Raw genomic sequence first — 15,288 nt, 5'->3', positions numbered from 1 at the left:
ATTGAAAAAATACTAAATAAAATTTAAAAGTTGATGTATTCATTTAACATCATATTTGAGGGAGATGAATTGAGAAATGGTGACTAAAAGACAGATCAGAAAAACTATCCAGAATAAGAAAGAAGAATACAAAACGAGTGACACCTTCTATTCCTACTATCTCATTTTTCTGCAACTGTACATTCCATGATTCTGAGATAAATGATTTCTGGGGAGGAAGAGTACACAACTGACAGAGAAATTTCAGCATGAGTTTCATGAGAGAGTGCTTTGTATGGGCTACTGTGACTGTTCTCTTCTGTGATTAATTACTCTTATTACTAGGATCTACCACCAGGCTTTGTGTACTATTGGGATTAAATATGAGTTGAAGTAAGTAAATAAATAAATGATAAAATGATTGACAACATAGAAGAAAACATATGATGTTTAGAGATCTAATTATGGTCTAAACAGAGTTCTGAAGCAAGAAGAATGGAATAAGGCCTAAGAAATATTTGAAAAGATAATAAATGAAATTTACTTTTCAAACATCATAAGAGAAATCAAACCATACATTCAAGAAACTCTACAAGCCTAAAACAAGAGACATGCATACTTACCTTACCTGCCCTTACCATAATATAAGGTCCTGATGATACGTCTAAAAATGAAACACATAAGCAAATTTCTAAAAACTTTCCAGTAATTCTACCCCTGAACAAAACAATTTATTTTCAAAGAAAGAATCAGATTTCAGATGATTTCTCAGAAGAAACAACTGAGATCAGCAGACAAGAGAAGAGAAAATAACAGCTAATTTAAGAGCCAACTCATTGGGAAAGATCCTGCTGCTGGGAAACATTGAAGGGAAAAGAAGGAGGTGACAGAGGATGAGATGGTTAGATAGCACCACTGGTTAGATAACATCATTGGTCATGAATCTGAGCAAACTGCAGGAGACAGAGGAAGACAGAGGAGCCTGATGTGCTATAGTCCATGGGGTCACAAAGGGTTGGACATGACTGAGTGACAGAACGACAACTACAATATATATGCTAAAGACAACTTCCAAAATATGAATGAAAAATGTTTTTTAGACAAAAAATAGATAGCTGATCCCCAAGAGAGTTTATTAAAATAAAGAGTATTTTATGAGCATAAAAGAAATATTCTGAAGTGGAAATTCAGAGAGACAGAGAAAAATATAGAAAAATTGAAAGAAAAAATGAGACTATCACTAAAAATCAATATATATAATGCCTTGATAAGTTTAAATTAAGATGGATTTAAAATATAGGATCAGAATTGTATGTAAATTCGAGTGGTGTTCATGGAGTATAATATTCTAAGTTCCTGAGTTGTCTGTGAAGAAATAAAAGTAGCAATTAACATTAGCTAATGACATGTCAATTTAAATTAAAGTTGATTATTCAAGAAAGAAGTGCATAACTATTTTCTAAGATCATTGAAGGCAATCAGTGCAGGAAATATAAAGAGAAGAGTTAATCTATATATATCTATAAAGATTTAAACTGAGCATGTTAGAAGTTTTTCTGTACCACTATATTTTTTATTTCCATGTGTACGCATTAGGTCCTTCATAATACAACATATAGAAATTTTTATTGTTAAATAGATGAAAAAGAATAGTCAATGTTAATTTAAATCAACATTTAAATTTAAATGACTGTTGTTCACAAGCTAAAATCTTAATAAACAATGAAATGCATTTGGAAAGGTAAACGTTATTTACAATGAAGCAGGCTAGATAGCAGTTTCCCAGGTGGAGCTAGTGGTAAAGAATCTGCCTGCCATAAGAGACGTGGGTTTGATCTCTGGATTGGGAAAATCCCATGGAGGAGGGCATGGCAACCCACTCCAGTATTGGTGCCTGGAGAATCCCATGGACAGAGGAGCCTGGCAGACTATGGTCCAAAGGGCCGCAAAGAGTCAGACATGACTAAAGCAACAGCATGCATCCACTCAGGTTAGGCAAAATTGACTGACATAAACTTCAAATAAGAAAAATGCTTTAGAAGAATGAAAACTAATTTATCTAGATTTTTCAGTAAATATTTAGGAAAATGCCACCACTGTACACCAGCCAATTCATGTTTTGGGTATTGCAGGGTAAGAGCAGTAACAGTGGTGTTCTCAGGGGGGTAGGTAGGGCAGGCTTAACACTAGGATAACAGTGAAAAGGTAATCTTTTTTAATATTTTGAAGTACAGATAATGCATTTGCATCAGGTTGAGGACTCCAAGAAGCACAGTGGAAAAAGTTGTGAGTGGAGGAAGTAGGCAGTTTTTGCCTAAGAAAGGATTATGATGCCACTAAGTCTCTTAATATATATGTTCCACTGGGGTTTTAACTTTTAAAAGATTAGGAGTGAAAGTGTCACTAGATCCTGGTAAATACAGATTAAATTTCCTGTGTTATCTAAGTCCCAGGAGGCCAGCACAGCTACAGAAAAACAGTTTTGTTGACTGATCTGCTTCCACTGGGATTTCTGCCTTGTTGACTGGAAATGGAATTTGCTATTTCAGAACATTTTCATCTAGTTAGAGAATTAACCATGAGTCACAATGGATTAGAAGACATGTAATGGTTATTAAAAGATGCTTGCTCCTTGGAAGAAAAGCTATGACAAAACTACACAGTGTATTAAAAAGCAGAGACATCACTTGGCCGACAAGTTCTGTAAAGTCAAAGCTATGATTCTTCTAGTAGTCATGTATGCATTTGAGAGTTGGACCATAAAGAAGGCTGAGCAATGAAGAAATGGTGTTTTTGAACTGCCGTGCTGGAGAAGACTTGAAGTCCCTAGGACAGCAAGAACAAACCAATCAATCCTAAAGGAAATCAATCCTGAATATTCTTGGAAGAACTGATGCTGAAGCTGAAGCTTCAATACTTTGGCCATCTGATGTGAAGAACTGACTCATTGGAAAAGACCTTGTTGCTGAAAAGATTGAAGGCAGGAGGAGAAGGGGATGACAGAGGATGAGATGGTTGCATGGCATCACTGACTCAAGGGACATGAGCTTGAGCAAACTCCAGAAGGTGGTAAAGGACAGGGAAGTTTGGCATGCTGCAGTCAATGAGGTCGCAAAAAGTTGAACATGATTGGGCAACTGAACAACAACAATGGTTATTGTAGGACGCTCTATCAATACAGCTTGTTATTAGATATTGTTGTTTACTTAGACCTAAACTACTTGTAGTTTATCCCAATTTTCTCAAGTTCTTCTATCTAGCTAAAGGGGTTTCCCTAAATTCATCACAAACTTTGTAATTTCTAGGGAAAAAATTCCAGCTCCTGGACTACAGGTATCCAGTTCTGGTCAATAAAATGTTAGGGAATAAATTCTCAGATGCTTCAGAACCATCTTTTTTCCCTAGTAACAATAATTGGAGATACAGAAATACTCTTTCACACACTGCAATATTTTTTACACTAGGACTGTCATAGCTATCCTGCAGCCATGCATGGAAGGCCAAAGAGACACACTATCTGCCAAAAACAATACTGGAAACTGCTTATTAAAAATTAATTAATTCTGCCATTAAACAATGGCAGTAGGAACCCCTCTTCCTAATTCCATACTTCAGAACGGAATCGCTCTGTTCTTCTCAGGAATCTCCCCATTCACCCCTTCCCCCACCAAGTATGTGCGTGTACGTGTGCACAAATGAGCACACACACAGGTCTCCCCTCTTTCCTAATGATGTTTGACTAGAGTTGTACCATCCAAAAGGTGGCTGTTTTTCTAGGACACCCCTTTCTAGGTTTCTCGGTTATAGAAAGCATGATTCTATGAAGACATTTTTATTCTATACCAATTGACTTTCCCAGTTTGCCTGTTTCTTCAGTTCTGAGTCTGGAATATAGGAGATAAAAACCCAGGCAGCTCACAGCCATATCAGTTCTTGGGCCCCCATATCCCTAGTGGATCTGCATTCTTTTCTCTACCATTCAGAGTCTTCTTATATTGTCTACCATTCAGAGTCTTCTTATATTTGCTTTAGATATAATATGCGGCACCTTCGTTTGTACTTAGCACCCACAGGAAAGACAGAAATCATCTCTGAACAACCTTACATCAAAAAAAGTTGTCAAGGGATAGCTATCCAGTATGCTGTCTGAGCCTTTATCTGCAGACTAGGGTTCTAAATGTGTGTACAGTAGGCCACACGAGGAGTTATGGAGCCCAAGATGGGAAAAGAAAGGGAGCAGAACGAGGACTGGCGGTCAGCTCTGCACACACTACCATTATCTGATATGGAATTCAAAGGAGTAGAAGAAACCTAAATTAAAACTTCATCCTTTAGATTTCTACAAGGGCTTTTGCTAAAGAATGTAGTCAGATTATTTAATTATTTAATACAAGGTTAGGGAATATATTAACAGCTTATTTAATTGATTTTAACTACCAAATACATGTGATATGAAGGGGTGTGTGTGTGTATGTGTGTGGAGTATGTGTGTATGACAGGCCTATCAGTGATTATTCTATTTCAAAATTAATTTTATAACTAGTAGAATATTACATACCTCAACTGTTGCTAAGAATATGGCTAGTAAATATTTTAGACCCTAGTCACTAAATTCTGATTATTGTGTTAAATTCTGCTTATTGCATCATCATGGAAAAGCTTACATTTTTAAGGGGAATTTGAAATAAGAAGCCAATATTGTACCCCAAATAGGAAGTATTGTCTTTTTAGCCAAGTCTTAGCCATCAATACATTTTTCTACACTTGAGATTTGGGCTAGACCAGAAAGGTTAAGCTTTAAAGACTTAAAACTTCTGTTCCATAATCATATTCATTTGCTACATTAACACTCCAAAAGTTTGTATTATCCCTATGGAAATATTTTTTCCCTCACAAATATGTTTTAATGTAAGATAGATCATAATGAAATTTAACATGCAGATTTAAGTTAGTAAGGAATAATTCAAACTAATTGCTTTCCAAGCTCAATCAAGAAATATAAGTTAGTTGAGGATTGACAGTTTTGGAATGCAAAATAAACATGCCTTTACTTATTTTAACTAATTGAACTTGTAATTATTCAGTACTTTCCCTCTTTAAACACTTAAAAAACACTTTTTAAGTCAGTTTCCTGTGAAGTAGAGCAGTAAGTGATCATCAGACACATTCCTCAAACAGAAAATACAGGGTAACAAAACTTATGAATGGCTTCCTTTTTATATTATGTTTATATTAACTTAGCTGAAACTTTCCAACAGAGACTAAAAATGATCCAAAGACTGCAATCAGGTATTCATTTTTAAAAATAAAACTATTAGAAACGATAAAGTGTTAATGAATATACATGGGGATTCCTCTTAGCATGAGTAATAATAACTTTACAGTTTCACAGGGATGTTTAGGGAAAACACTATTGTTCAAAGTCAGTTATATATCTGACCCACTCATATATATGAGTATTTTCTTGATTAAAGAAGCTGGGTGGAAATAAACTAGATGACATGTTAGTACAACATTGACCTATACATCTCAGATTGCCTAGATAACTGTCATTTTTGAAAAAAAAAAAATTCCACAACTTGGGATGAAGAGCTGAAGCTGCTCAAATGTCTATTAACATAAATTGGGATTAAAAAAAATTAGAACTATTATTTTATATAAGAGGAAACGATCTTATTCTGAAGTGTTTATCAGCTATAGTCTTCAGTCTAACTCAAGGTGGATCTTTTATTATTACATTCCTAAAGTTGGTGACGTACTTCTTTATGTGTGAAATATTTCCCTTCTAAAACATAACTGAATAAAATCAACCACCAAAATAACTGGTATCCTCTATTCCAGTAGCAGAGTAAACAAGAGCCTGGGGCAGAGTCTTTTTTTTTTTTTTTAAATTTTATTTTGTTAGTTGGAAGCTAATTACTTCACAACATTTCAGTGGGTTTTGTCATACATTGACATGAATCAGCCATAGAGTTACACGATTTCCCCATCCCGATCCCCCCTCCCACCTCCCTCTCCACCCGACTCCTCTGGGTCCTCCTTTATCGTTGGCACTGATTAGTCGTATTGGTGACAGAGGCCACAGAAGATAGAATGATTTTCTCACCTATGGAAGAGGTTTCCTAGCTTCGGGAACATCAAGGGAGCCCTTATAAATAAATTCTGAATGGTTCCTTTGCCCTCACTTAACAAACGCGCTGTTGCTTTTCCATTACAAACACTTAGCACCCAATCTGCCAGATTAAGCTTCAAAAGAAACACAATAAAAGCAGTAATTTCCAAAAAGTAAAGGGATCATGGTGGGAGTTATATTGTATAATGATAAAGTTTGCCTCATTATAATTTTGTATAGTTACGAAGGTTTAGTCACTAAATGATATTGAATTAAAAATCAGAAAAAGCATCATGCCATCATAAACTTACATTTTAAGGAAGATCATATAAACATCTCTCTGTTTTTTTCTTTAGGCAATTATATATTTGTCCACATTTTTTTAAAAGTAGAAGATCTCTTCAAATAATTTTAGTTGAAAGATAAATTATTTTCTTATTAAGCATGACATTTACAAACCTTAGGATATTGTGTTTTTATCTTTGCTAGAGACAGTAAAAACAAATCCATCCCATTGGAACCTGAATACAGGCACATGAATAACTGCTATTTTTTTGTATGAAGAATAATTATCCAGGTAATTAATATGCTTTGGAATATTATTAAACATATTCATTTTTAATTAACGAGGTTAATCTTTACCCTATAATAATTAAGTGAAAATATGTTCATATTTCATAAAACATATCCTGACATTAATAAATTCATTCTACATGGGTTAAACTCCATATCTTCATTTAGCATGGCTTTGAACATCTCCAAAATGTCAGATCCATACTGTATTAAAATATTAAATCTCACCTGTTTTGTAACATTAAGAACATTCTTTATAAAAGATTTTATTGCTATATTCTATCTTATTATGTAAGTAGATTATTATTTCGTTCACTTCAGTTCAGTCACTCAGTCGTGTCCGACTCTTTGCGACCCCATGAATCGCAGCACGCCAGGCCTCCCTGACTGTCACAAACTCCCGGAGTTTACTCACACTCATGTCCATCGAGTCAGTGATGCCATCCAGCCATCTCATCCTCTGTCGTCCCCATCTCCTCCTGCCCCCAATCCCTCCCAGCATCAGGGTCTTTTCCAATGAGTCAGCACTTCGCATCCAGTGGCCAAAGTACTGGAGTTTCAGCTTCAGCATCAGTCCTTCTAATGAACACCTAGGACTGATCTCCTTTAGGATGGACTGGTTGTATCTCCTTGCAGTCCAAGGTACTCTCAAGAGTCATCTCCAAAACCACAATTCAAAGGCATCAATTATTCGGCACTCAGCTTTCTTCACAGTCCAACTCTCACATCCACACATGACCACTGGTAAAACCATAGCCTTGACCAGACAGACCTTTGTTGGCAAAGTAATGTCTCTGCTTTTAAATATGCTATCTAGGTTGGTCATAACTTTCCTTCCAAGGAGTAAGTGTCTTTTAATTTCATGACTGCAGTCACCATCTGCAGTGGTTTTGGAGTCCCCAAAAATAAACTCTGACACTGTTTCCAATGTCTCCCCATCTATTTCCCATGAAGTGTTGGGACCAGATGCCACAATCTTAGTTTTCTGAATGTTGAGCTTTAAACCAACTTTATCACTCTCCTCTTTCACTTTCATCAAGAGGCTTTTTAGTTCCTCTTCACTCTCTGCCATAAGGGTGGTGTCATCTGCATTTCTGAGGTTATTGATATTTCTCCCGGCAATCTTGATTCCAGCTTATGCTTCTTCCAGCCCAGCGTTTCTCATGAGGTACTCTGCATATAAGTTAAATAAGCAGGATGACAAGATACAGCCTTGATGTACTCCTTTTCCTATTTGGAACCAGTCTGTTGTTCCATGTCCAGTTCTAACTGTTGCTTCCTGACCTGCATACAGGATTCTCAAGAGGCAGGTCAGGTGGTCTGGTATTCTCATCTCTTTAAGAATTTTCCACAGTTTATTGTGATCCACACAGTCGAAGGCTTTGGCATAGTCAATAAAAGGGAAATAGATAGAGTTTTCTGTAACTCTCTTGCTTTTTCATTGATCCAGAGGGTGTTGGCAATTTGATCTCTGGTTCCTCTGCCTTTTCTGAGATGAGTACAATTGTGTGGTACTTTGAGCATTCTTTGGCATTGCCTTTCTTGGGGATTAGAATGAAAACTGACCCTGTCCAGTCCTGTGGCTACTGCTGAGTTATCCAAGTTTGCTGGCATATTGAGTGCAGCACTTTCACAGCATCATCTTTCAGGATTTGAAATAGCTCAACTGGAATTCCATCACCTCCACTAGCTTTGTTCGTAGTGATGCTTTCTAAGGCCCACTTGACTTCACATTCCAGGATGTCTGGTTCTAGGTGAGTGATCACACCATTGTGATTATCTGGGTCGTGAAGATCTATTTTGTGTAGTTCTTCTTCTTGCCACCACGTCTTAATATCTTCTGCTTCTGTTAGGTTCATATCATTTATGTCCTTTACCGAAACCATCTTTGCATGGAATGTTCCCTTGGTATCAATATCTAATTTTCTTGAAGAGATCTCTAGTCTTTCCCATTCTGTTTTTTTCCTTTATTTCTTTGCGTTAATCGCTGAGGAAGGCTTTCTTATCTCTCCTTGCTATTCTTTGGAACTCTGCATTCAAATGGGTATATCTTTCCTTTTCTCCTTTGCTTTTTGCTTCTCTTCTTTTCACAGCTATTTGTAAGGTCTCCTCAGACAACCATTTTGCCTTTTTGCATTTCTTTTCCTTGGGGATGGACTTGATCCCTGTCTCCTGTACAATGTCACAAATCTCCGTTCATAGTTCATCAAGCACTCTATCAGATCTAGTCCCTTAAATCTATTTCTCACTTCCACTGTATAGTCATAAGAGATTTAATTTAGGTCATACCTGAAAAGTGGTTTTCCCTACTTTCTTCAATTTAAGTCTGAATTTGGCAATAAGAAGTTCATGACCTGAGCCACAGTCAGCCCCCGGTCTTGTTTTTGCTGACTGAATAGAGCTTCTCCATCTTTGGCTGCAAAGAATATAATCAATCTGATTTCGGTGTCGACGATCTGGTGATGTCCATGTGTAGTCTTCTCTTGTGTTTTTGGAAGAGGGTGTTTGCTATGACCAGTGCGTTCTCTTGGCAAACTCTGTTAGCCTTTGCCCTGCTTCATTCCGTACTCCAAGGCCAAATTTGCCTGTTACTCCAGGTGTTTTTTGACTTTCTACTTTTGCATTCCAGTCCCCTATAAGGAAAAGGGCATCTTTTTTGGGTGTTAGTTCTAAAAGGTCTTGGAGGTCTTCATAGAACAGTTCAACTTCAGCTTCTTCAGCATTACAGGTTGCGGCATAGGCTTGGATTACTGTGATATTGAATGGTTTGCCTTCAAAACGAACAGAGATCATTGTGCTGTTTTTGAGATTGCATCCAAGTACTGCATTTTGGACTCTTTTGTTGACCATTATGGCTTACTCCATTTCTTCTAGGGGATTCCTGCCCACAGTAGTAGATATAATGGTCATCTGAGTTAAATTCACCTATTCCAGTCCATTTTAGTTCACTGATTCCTAGAATGACGACATTCACTCTTGCCATCTTCTGTTTGACCACTTCCAATTTGCCTTGATTCATGGACCTAACATTCCAGGTTCCTATGCAATATTGCTCTTTACAGCATTGGACCTTGCTTTTATCACCAGTCACATCCATAACTGGGTGTTGTCTTTGCTTTGGCTCCATCCCTTCATTCTTTCTGGAGTTATTTCTCCACTGATCTCCAGTAGCATATTGGGCACCTACCGACCTGTGGAGTTCCTCTTTAAGTATCCTACCATTTTGCCTTCTCATACTGTTCATGGGGTTCTCAAGGCAAGAATACTGAAGTGGCTTGCCATTCTCTTCTCCAGTGGACCACAATCTTTCATACCTCTCCACCATGACCCGACCATCTTGGGTGGCCCCACACGGCATGGCTTAGTTTCATTGAGTTAGACAAGGCTGTGGTCCTGTGATTAGATTGGCTAGTTTTCTGTGATTATGGTTTTAGCGTGTCTGCCCTCTGATGCCTTTTCTTTCATTAAGACGCCTTCTTATTTCATTCAGGTTGTCTTATTACTACTTTTCTCCTACTTTTTCTTCTCCCACCTCCTCCTCATGCTCCCTTCTCCCACCTCCTCCTTCTTCTTTTGAGACAATATATTTCAAAAGAGTAAAACTATGGAAAACATTATACAACTAGATAGAATCAAACTATAAATCAATAACAAAAAGAAATTTGAAAATCTACATGTATTTGGAATCAAACACTTTTTAACATAACTCTTTTTCAAAGAAAAAATTTAAAATTTTGAAAATACTTTGAAATGACAGAAATATAAAGCACAACAAAATTAAAATGTATGGGATGCAGGTAAATTATGTTTAGAGAAAAATCTATCATTTTAAGTACTTCGAATTTTTAAACCAGGAAAAATCTCATCAAATAGCTTCAGCTTCAGTAAACTAGAAAAAAGAAAGAGCAAACTAATGCAAAGACTAGCAGGAGGCAGGAGATAATATAATTAGAGCAGAAATTAAAGAAATATAGCAATAGAGAAAATCAATGAAATTTTAAAAATGTGGTTTTTGAAAAAACAATGAAATTTGGAAACAACTAGACTGACTATGAAAAATGAATACACTTAAAATCAGGCATTAAAGTGGGGGCATCACTATTGATGCTATAACAAATGAAAGGATTATGATAAAATACTATAAACAACTTTATGAGGTCAGCAAAATAATTAACTGGAAACTTTTCTAGAAAGCATTACCAAAACTGACTGAAGAAAAAATAAGGAATTCAGTAGACCTATAACAAAGAAATGAAATCAAGAGCAATTTAAAATATTCCCTCAAAGAAAACTCTAAATATATACAACTTTTCTGGAGAATTGTATCTATTATTTTTTTTAACTTTTTATTTTGTATTTCAAGTATAGTCAATTAACAATGTCATGATGGTGTCAGGCAGACAGCAAAGAGACTCCATTTTCCCCAAGCTCCTCTCCCAGAAATTATATCTAATATTTAAATAATTCAAGTCATTCACAATTATATAATGTGTATAAGGCATTTTGCACAGAATCACAAAAGAAAATAACTATTATTACTATTAAGGTAATTGATTTTATAAACAGAAGGTCACAGATGCCTTTTATAAGAATAGATAGGATAGAAGTCAAATTGCATGAATTTAAACATGATTCAGTAGAGAATATGGAAATATAAATTTTCCATATTATTCTAAAAGAACATTTCTTTAGAGAAAAGAGGAAAATAAAGTCTTTATCTTATAGGCTTTATCTTTAGAAGTCTAAATTATATAAATGATAGTATTTTATTCAAATCAAATATTACCTTTTTTTGAAAAAACTTTTGCCACTCAAACAAAAATTATAAATAACCACTTTCTATGCTTGAGTTCTTGGTAGAGGAATATAATCTTCATAGACCATGTTGTTAATATTATCATCCCTTAAATGATCCTTTCCCTTGCCACAGGTTGTTCTTTGCATGACTTAGAAATGACTGTCTTTATGTTTCTCATTTCTTCTGATTCTTACATTATCATTTCCAGTGTTTGCCTTCTTTACCAGCATGTCTTCTAACCTACACAGGGCCAAAGGTGAATCTGATACACAGGTTACTTGGTATATAATCACTCTCCTAGCTGTCAATGTAGGGGACAATGTAAGAGGCTGTAGTTTTGGTAATTTGCGATATCAAACCCTAAATCACTTTCAGGATTAGGAGGAATTAATCCTCCCATTGATGTCTCAAAATATGATATGGACATAATAATGGGGATCTCAGTCAAGTAAGTGCTGAAGATGGAAGTAAATCTTTTTCTTTGCCCTTCTTGTTGTATTTGTTATATTTAATAGTTTTCCGTGTAAAGAAACCACAGTGTATTTCCAGAACAAAATTTCCCAGTTTCAATAATATTAAATTAGGTCTGCTAAATTTGCTATTTTTAAATTTTATTTTCTATATGATTTTTTACTACTTTGTTTCTATGTTCAAAGTGAAGTTTAGGTTGGAGTGACAGTCTTTGTCAGTTGTTGATGTTAGCGTCATTAATGAAACCTTGTTGCCTAAGCTTTTAAATTTAGCAGATCTCAAATATGTCCCATGCCAACATAAACATCTGTTTAATAAAAAAAAAAAAAAATTAATAATAAATTGAACTTCCCTGGTAGCTCAGTCGGTAAAGAATCAGCCTGCAATGTGGGAGACCTGGGTTCGATCCCTGGGTTGGGAAGATCCTCTGGAGGAAGGAATGGCAATCCACTCCAGTATTCTTGCCTGGAGAATCCCACTGACAGAGGAGCCTGGCGGACTGCAGTCCAAAGGGCCCCAAAGAGTCAGACATGACTAAGTGACTAAGCACAGCACTTGATCTAACACAGAAACTACAGAAGAAATTTTCATAATAAAATTTTTGATAATATTAAAAGATTAGAAATGGTTTATTTTAATGAGTTTTTTGAAAACTCACAACCAGTGTACAGGTGTCTCTGTTTATCTGTCCTCACTATTAGATCTTAAAAGAGAGTCTACTTTGTCATTAAATTCTTCAAGAAATTTATTCGAGTTGTTATTTTGCCTTCTCACCTATGGTTGTCTTCCCAATGTTTCCCACATAGTTATGTAAGTATGAAATTCTCTGCTAGCAGAAGAAAAATTTATGATTACCACCATCTTCAAAATTTCCTCTCTAGCATCCTTAAGAGTAAATTATATTTTCTGAATAATACTGCTATCATCTTTAACTTACACTTAGTAATTGATGTCAAGATGGCTTTTTTAAAAAACATATTAAAAGCCTATATTCTTGGAATACCCAAAAAGAAAGTTTTCTTTACTTAGTATAAACAAAAAAATACATTAACATGCTATGACTTATCTAAACTGCTGTAAACTCCCTTGGTTAAACATCAATTTAATTTTTTTTTTGTCCTCTGAAAATAGACTTGGACTATGCATTATGGGTCTGATGACATAGACATAAAATCCTCTGAATATCATTTTATGCTAATAAATTCTCGAGATGTTATTTCATCAAATAAATTCTACAATTTTAGCAACAGCTAGAGTTTGACAGTCTATTGACTGTATCTCTACATTTGATTACTCTGCACCTGTGTGGAATGATCATTAAAGCAGTATGTATTTTGAATGAATTATAGAGTCTGCTGGTCTTATACTGATATTATCTTCATTCATTTATGTTAAATCTACTTAAAACATCAGGCTAACAATAATGAACACAGGAAAAATTTCTATTACATCTACCAACAGATATGTAAATTAATTGCTAAGAAGTGGGTGTGGGTATTTTATGTATCTTACATTAGAAATGTTCTTATTCTCTAATGTATTATCTTGAAAAAAAATCTCTAATAGTCACCAACTCTATACATATTTTTAATAAAGTTGTCAATATTAACTTAAACCAGTATGATCTAATTCTATATGTCTTGAATTTTAGTTTAAAAAATTACATTTATGAGCAGTAACCTACAAGAAGCAAACCTGAATGACACAAAAAATAACAGTTACTTTCTTCCTACTGCTATTACATGTAAGGATCTGAACACAATTAGATGATTTCAGTACAAAGAACACTGGAAGAATACATCTAACACTCCATGTTTTAAGACATCAAAGGCAAAGTTACAGCAGCACTCATTTTCACTACTTTTGATTTCTCAGCACCAGGTACTTAAATCCACTCTACCTCATATGCAAGCTCAGAGTGGCCTAATTTCTAAGCTGATGATCATCATAAGAATTAAATGATTTAAAAGATAACATTCATCAACTTATTCTTATCAAGTGCTGCGTACAATTACTATCTCATTTAAATCTGAAACAACACTTAATATAGTTACTATTTATCATTCCCAGTTTACTGATGAAAGAATAAGGCATAGACATTTTTGCAATAACCACATCCATCAACAGCTGACTTAACCAGGGTTTTGGTGAATTGCCATAGCCCATTTTTTTTTTTTTTTTTTTGCTGGGCTTCCAAGAGGGCTTTAAGAATTTCCAATGAACCTTGAGAACTAAAAACATAAAGCAAAAACCCTCCTTTCAACATCTCTTTCCTTTTCGGCTACATCCTAAGAAGTACATGTAAATTACAACAGGTCAAGATTTGGGGCTTTAGAGTCAGACTACATTTCAAGTCTCAGCTTCATAATTTTTGGCTTTGAAATCATGAAAAAATTTAAATCCTCTTAGTTTTGGATACTTTTTCTGCTAAATGAGAACAACAATATCCAATTCATGTTTTAACTCATGTCTCCCTCAGGTATATAGCACAGAGTTAACTTGCTTAGTGACGGAATCTCCTAAGAACACATTCCCCAGCAAAAGTATGTGTGCCTTGGGATGTTACTCCCCAAAACTCAGTGCCAGCCACATTCCTCACTGACATAACAGATGGGCTATAAAACTTCTGCTGACCATGACTTGAATTAGTATTAAACCAGTGAAGTTCTCAAGGGGATCAAAAGTGGATTTTGCAGGTTTTTCTCAACTATGCATTCAGTGACATCATACTGGTAGCTAGAAATCAGCCATGGATGGAGGTTGTCATGAAAATCAGCAAGCACTACAAATCAAAATTTTGTTTTGCTTTTTTGTTCACTTTTTTTAAAGAGCTTTCTTATCCACTTACCACTGATTCAGACTAATATGCTTCATAAACCAATACTACTCAAGTTGTGATTCATGAACTAATGCAGGACATTGAACTGATTTCTACCTCGATTAAGCACAGCAGATGAATATAAGTATTTGGAAAAGTTTAGAGCATTCTGACATTGGCATTACATTTAAATGCATGATTATTTTTTAGTAATTGATTTCTGTTCAATTTTACAAATGCTTCCGTCCATCATGAATTGGGAAAAAAGCATGGCCAGTAATGCACTGCTACAGACATGGTGTGTAAGTCGTCCCCATTCCTTGGCATCTCTATAACCAGATCACTTTCAACTTTTGCCCTGCCATGGAAACTGGAGCTCATCCAATCCCTTGGTTGATTCCCCATCTCACTGTTTAAGGACCAAGAATGACTGATGTCTGTGCCAACTCAAATTATTGCAGTAAACTTTAGTAAGCTTACTTATTTCTGTGTTCTATGATTTCCATTTTTCTGGGAATTCATTTTTATGAAACAAAT

Source organism: Muntiacus reevesi, chromosome 3, assembly GCF_963930625.1.
Source record: "Muntiacus reevesi chromosome 3, mMunRee1.1, whole genome shotgun sequence".
NCBI lineage: Eukaryota > Metazoa > Chordata > Mammalia > Artiodactyla > Cervidae > Muntiacus > Muntiacus reevesi.
Note: the sequence above shows the minus strand (reverse complement) of the source record.